The sequence below is a fragment of the Oratosquilla oratoria genome, chromosome 32 (assembly GCF_046742065.1).
Source record: "Oratosquilla oratoria isolate Oo_2021 chromosome 32, ASM4674206v1, whole genome shotgun sequence".
NCBI lineage: Eukaryota > Metazoa > Arthropoda > Malacostraca > Stomatopoda > Squillidae > Oratosquilla > Oratosquilla oratoria.
In genome coordinates this window covers 21,922,786-21,927,785 of record NC_134808.1, presented here as the reverse complement: position 1 = coordinate 21,927,785, position 5,000 = coordinate 21,922,786, and the positions used below count along the sequence as shown (strand labels likewise).

At 41.1% G+C, this 5,000-nt stretch overlaps 1 protein-coding gene across 12 annotated transcripts in view; it reads right to left on the bottom strand.

The window, feature by feature from the left end:
- Positions 1-5,000, bottom strand: part of pros (homeobox protein prospero) — a 2,108,934-nt gene that overhangs the window by 734,705 nt on the left and 1,369,229 nt on the right. The window lies entirely within an intron of this gene.

Here is a 5,000-nt window from a genome sequence, read left to right as displayed (position 1 = left end):
GGTGACGACGATGACGGATAACGATGAGGTCATCGACGACGACGACGATGACGACGGAGACAGTGACGATGGCGATGGCGATGACGATGAGAGTGACGATGAAGCAATGAAGATAACAATGAAGATGACGACGATAAAATAAAAAAAGGAACGGAGGCTGTTGAAGTGGAGGATGAAGAGGGTAATATGAATAAGGAAAAAAGGAAGAAGACTTAGTGGAGAAAAAAAAAAGGCAACATAAAAAAAAAAAACAGAACTACAAAAAATAATATTGAAAGTTAGTCGAAAAATAAAGGTTATATAGATAAGGGTATGATTAAGAAAGGAAGTAAAAACGAATCGATAATGGTAAAGGGTGAGAATAAACTAATAAAAGCATAACTACAATGATAACAGGAGAAGTATGAAAATGAAAAAAAAAAATAAATAAACAGAAGAGGGTAATGAAGACGACACAGAAAGGACCAAAGAAACAGAAGGTGTGGAATTTATGGAGAAAGAGAGAGAACTTGATGTAAATAATGGAAAGAAAAAGAAGGTTGGAAAAGGAAAGTAAAGAGGAGGAGGAAAGAGAAAACAACGCCGGAAGGAGGAGAAAGGTGGTAAAGAGTGTGAGTGTGAGTGTGAGTGTGTGAGTGTGAGTGTGAGTGTGAGTGTGTGTGTGTGTGTGTGTGTGTGTGTGTGTGTGTGTGTGTGTGTTAGAAAATTAATGAAAGACGGGGAGAAGGAAAAAATGAAAAGGAAGAGGAAGGCTAAAAGAGAAAGGAGGAAGGGCGAGATGGAGGAAGATGAAGAATTAGAGGAACAAGAAGAAGATGGGGAATTGGAGGAAGAGGAGGAAGAGGAGTATGAGGGAAGAGAGGAGGAAGAAGGGGGAAAAAAGGAAGAGGAGGAGGGAGGAGGAGGAGAGGAAGGAAGAGGTAGCGGAGAGGAAGGAAGAAGAAGCGGAGAGGAAGGAAGAGGCAGCGGAGAGAAAGGAAGAGGAAGATAAAGAGGAGGAAGAGGAGGAGGAAGAGGAGGAGGAAGAGGAGGAGGAAGAGGAGGAGGAAGAGGAGGAGGAAGAGGAGGGGGAGGAATAGGAGGTGGGCGAGGCCAGGAGCCGCCAGCTGGAGCCTGACTCCTCGGAAGTGAGCCCGAGTTTTTGCGCGTCTTGATCGATGGACACGGTTACGAGCCCACGGTGATGTTGTATCAGTTATTACTAAATAAGCATCAATTATTGGCTGAGGAGTATCAACAAATGTATACGTACAATATGTATCTATGTATCACGGTTTATCGCCCGCTCGAATTTATTTGTTCATTTATCTATTTATTTATTTATTTATTTGCTTATTTATTTATCTATCTACTTATTTGTTTATTCCAGTGTTCCAAAACTGCAGTTTGGTATCGTCATGTCTGACATGTATGGTAAGTTTAAAATGCTACAATGTGTGATGAGACCTTATATATTCATTTATGGGGTTTGCCTCATAATACACAACTACTGTTGGCTCCAGAAACTGGACAAAAAATAAAGAAAAATAAGAATAAAAAATGGGAAGAGCACAAATGTACAGAAGTTTCTGTAGGGTACCAATCCTTTTGCTTCTCTTTGGGAATGTTCTCTGGGACGAATAAGCTAACCTGTTGCCAGATAGAGCAAAATTTTTAAATATGACGGATAGGCTATAAAAACAAGAAGCAACATTAAAAATGATGACATGGACAGATGGCGAAACAAAATGAGAATATCAGTAGAGAAACCAAATAGCAGGTAACAGATATAAAAATACGAATAAAAACAACAACAAAAACGCCCATGAAGTAAAACAAGAAGAAAAAGCTGAATAAATGACAGTGGGAGAAGAAAATAACAATTACGGGAAAACTGTCATTATTACCATCATTGTCAAAACTGTCATCGCCACCATCACCTACAGCAACATTATCATCTAACAGTTATGGTATGATAGTGTAAAAAATAAATAAAGAAATAAAATAAAACAAATGAAAATAAATAGATAAATAAATAGAAGACTGAATTAAGAAAAGCTGAGGAAGAGAGTTGGAAAAGAAGATGAGAAGGGAAGGAGATGGACGAAGAGGCGGAAAGAATTGGAAGGAAATGAGTAGAAGGAAGGAGGATGAAGAGGATTAGAAAGGGGGAGGAGGAAGGGGATGAGGAAGGGGGATGAGGAAGGGGGATGAGGAAGAGGATGAGGAATAGGATGAGGAATAGGAAGAGGATGAGGAAGTGAGGACCAAGAGGACAGGACATAGAAGGAAGTGATGGAGGTAAGCGGAGGAAGAAGAGGAAGGGCGGACTTGCGGATGAAGATGATTAAGGAAGAAAAAAAAAGAGAGAGAGAGAGAGAGAGAGAGAGAGCAAGCTTGTACAGGAAGAGGAGCCTTTGGGGACGAGGGGCGTTCTTTGGTAAAGAGGACCGACCGTCGAGGATCCAATAGGAATATAGAACCTGCATTTAGGGCTCTGAAGTCAAGTCAGTATTATGGTTCTTGTGACCTAGTTTATAAGGAGCAAGAATACGAAGAATCCTCATTAATCAAAGAAAACATGTCTACATACTGAGGTTAAAAGATAAAATTAAATCAAATTAGATAAAATGAAATTAATCGAAATGAAATACATCACTCTCTTTATGTGAGGCTAGAGACTAAGTCCAAGGGTGGAAAGACGGCTGGCATCTGCGATGTCAGTTCGGAATTATTATAAGCTGGAGTTGAGACCACGTTCCGTGGGTTGCATGTCGTTTGCATGTCTGCCGTTTGGCTGTTCGTTACCATTCCCCTCTGACTAGTAAAAGGAATGGTCATCCGTATCTGGAGGGTGAAAGGTGACCAGGAAGGCTACAACAATGTCATTCTTCTACATATTGATGCCACTCCCCACCTGTTTAAGATTCATGGACTTGAGCAGTCCAATTTCAACAGGGGGTGTTTGCAGCCTATATTGACCTTAAGAAGGCTTTTGATTCAGTGTGTTGCAAAGTGGTATAAGGTATTCTGTGGGTATGTGGGATTTCTGTCATGAATATTGACCTGTTGCCTTATCTGTATTCTGAGACAGAGCGCTGTGAAGTGTGAAGGAGATATGTCACGCGTCTTTTTATGACAGTTCAGAAGTAAAACAGGTGTTTCTGACCCCAAGCCGTTTTAACATTTACATAGACAGCATATTGGACATAGTTGCGGATCAACGCCATTGATGAGAACCCCTAATGTCACCGACCTTGACTTTGCCGATGATGTTGTACTTCTTGAAGAGTTGCTGGAGGTCAAGGCTACAACCCTCGAGTCGCTGCAAAAGGGGGAGAGACCGATGGGACTCCAGGTCTTCCGAACTAAGATCAAGGTACAAATGCTTGGGGGATGGCGATATGGCGGGTGAGGTCATTAGTCTTGAATATCTGAGTAAAGTCATAAATTCCTTCAAAGGACTGACGTGTGATTAACAACTTAGATCACGTGTTGATCTCGGATAAGAACTATAAAATTCATACAATGCTGGCGTCGTCGATGGATGTAATCACATCCTGACTGCAGTTCAAGCCAAAATATTCGCATGGATAAACAACCAATAAAATGCTGTAAAAACTGTCAATTGGTTATTTTGATTTCATTGTTATATTTGATGTTTGCCTACTTATTTTTTCATTATTATTTTCTTCAAATCCGACTTCATTACGGACCGAAAGGTCTTATGCCGGCATGTTTCCAACTACATTACAGTTCATTATAATTCAACTCCTACATCCAACCTTTCTCCTCAGTTTGTTTGTTTGTATAACGTCTTTTATGATCATTATTTGTTTTACCATGTAACAACTATCAAAAACCTCTTCTCTACATTTCTGCGTTTGCATCCATGACACAAAATATTAATATCTGTGGACTTCATATACCCCCATCTTACGCTTTTTGGTTCACTATTCACTTAACTGATCTACCGAGTGCTTTTTGCATCCCATCTTCTGGTTTTATGAACTTTTGTCTCCATTGCCCCTTTGAAGTGAGTACTCCCTACACTTTTCTAGTCCTCACACTTATATTCCAAAAACCTTTTTTTATTATCTCCCTTTCCCTCCCCATTGCTTCCCTCTCCAGTCTTGCGTAAATCTATCTCCTCCCCTTGCTCTACTACCCCCCCACCCCCGAATTCCTCCCCTCCCCTCCCTTCCCCTCTTCATCCTTGACTCGCATGCGTGACGAGACCAAAGACCGAATAGCCCAGTCTCTGGTTCGAAGGCTGCGCCCGGAGACCTGCGGGGGTTCGGCCAACCACGTGTTCTCCCGCCAAAAGTAATGTACAACGGCGGAGTCTCGAGGGCGTCGGCTCGCTGAGATCGACTCTGCGTAACGCTTCCCGCCCGCCCGGGCGACGGCGAGCTCGAGGAGAAAGGGGCAGTGGTTAAGGTGTACGAGGGGAGAAGAGGAACTACACAGGAAAGAAAAAAGGAAGAAGAAATGAGAATAACAAATATAAAGTAGGGAGAGAACATCAAGGGAACGAAGATGTGAAGGAAGAAGAGAAACTATAGATTAAAGAGAGGAGGAAGAAGAGATGAGTAAAATGGATAGAGTAGAGAGAAAATTGAGGGAATGAAGTGAGGGAAGAAAAATAAACAGAGGAGAAAGAGGAGGAAAAGAAGATGAAAAAGTTAGTAGAGAAAGAAAACTGAGCTAAAGAGGAGAGAAGAAGAAGATAGGAGAAAAAAGGATTGGTTAGAAAGAAAAGAGAGGAAATGAAAAGATGAAGAAGAGGAACTATAGAGGAGACAGAGAAGCAAGGAATCAAACAAGGACAGGAAATTGAGGAAGTGAAATGAGGGAAGAAGAGGAAATATAGAGGAAAGAGACGAAAAAATGGAATATGTAGACGAAAAAAATGAAAGAGAGAAATATAGAAGAGAGAAAGAATAAAGAGAAGAAGAGAAAGAATAACAGAGTAGATTAAAAGCAGTGACATGACTGGAGGAATGAAGAAGAGGTAAACA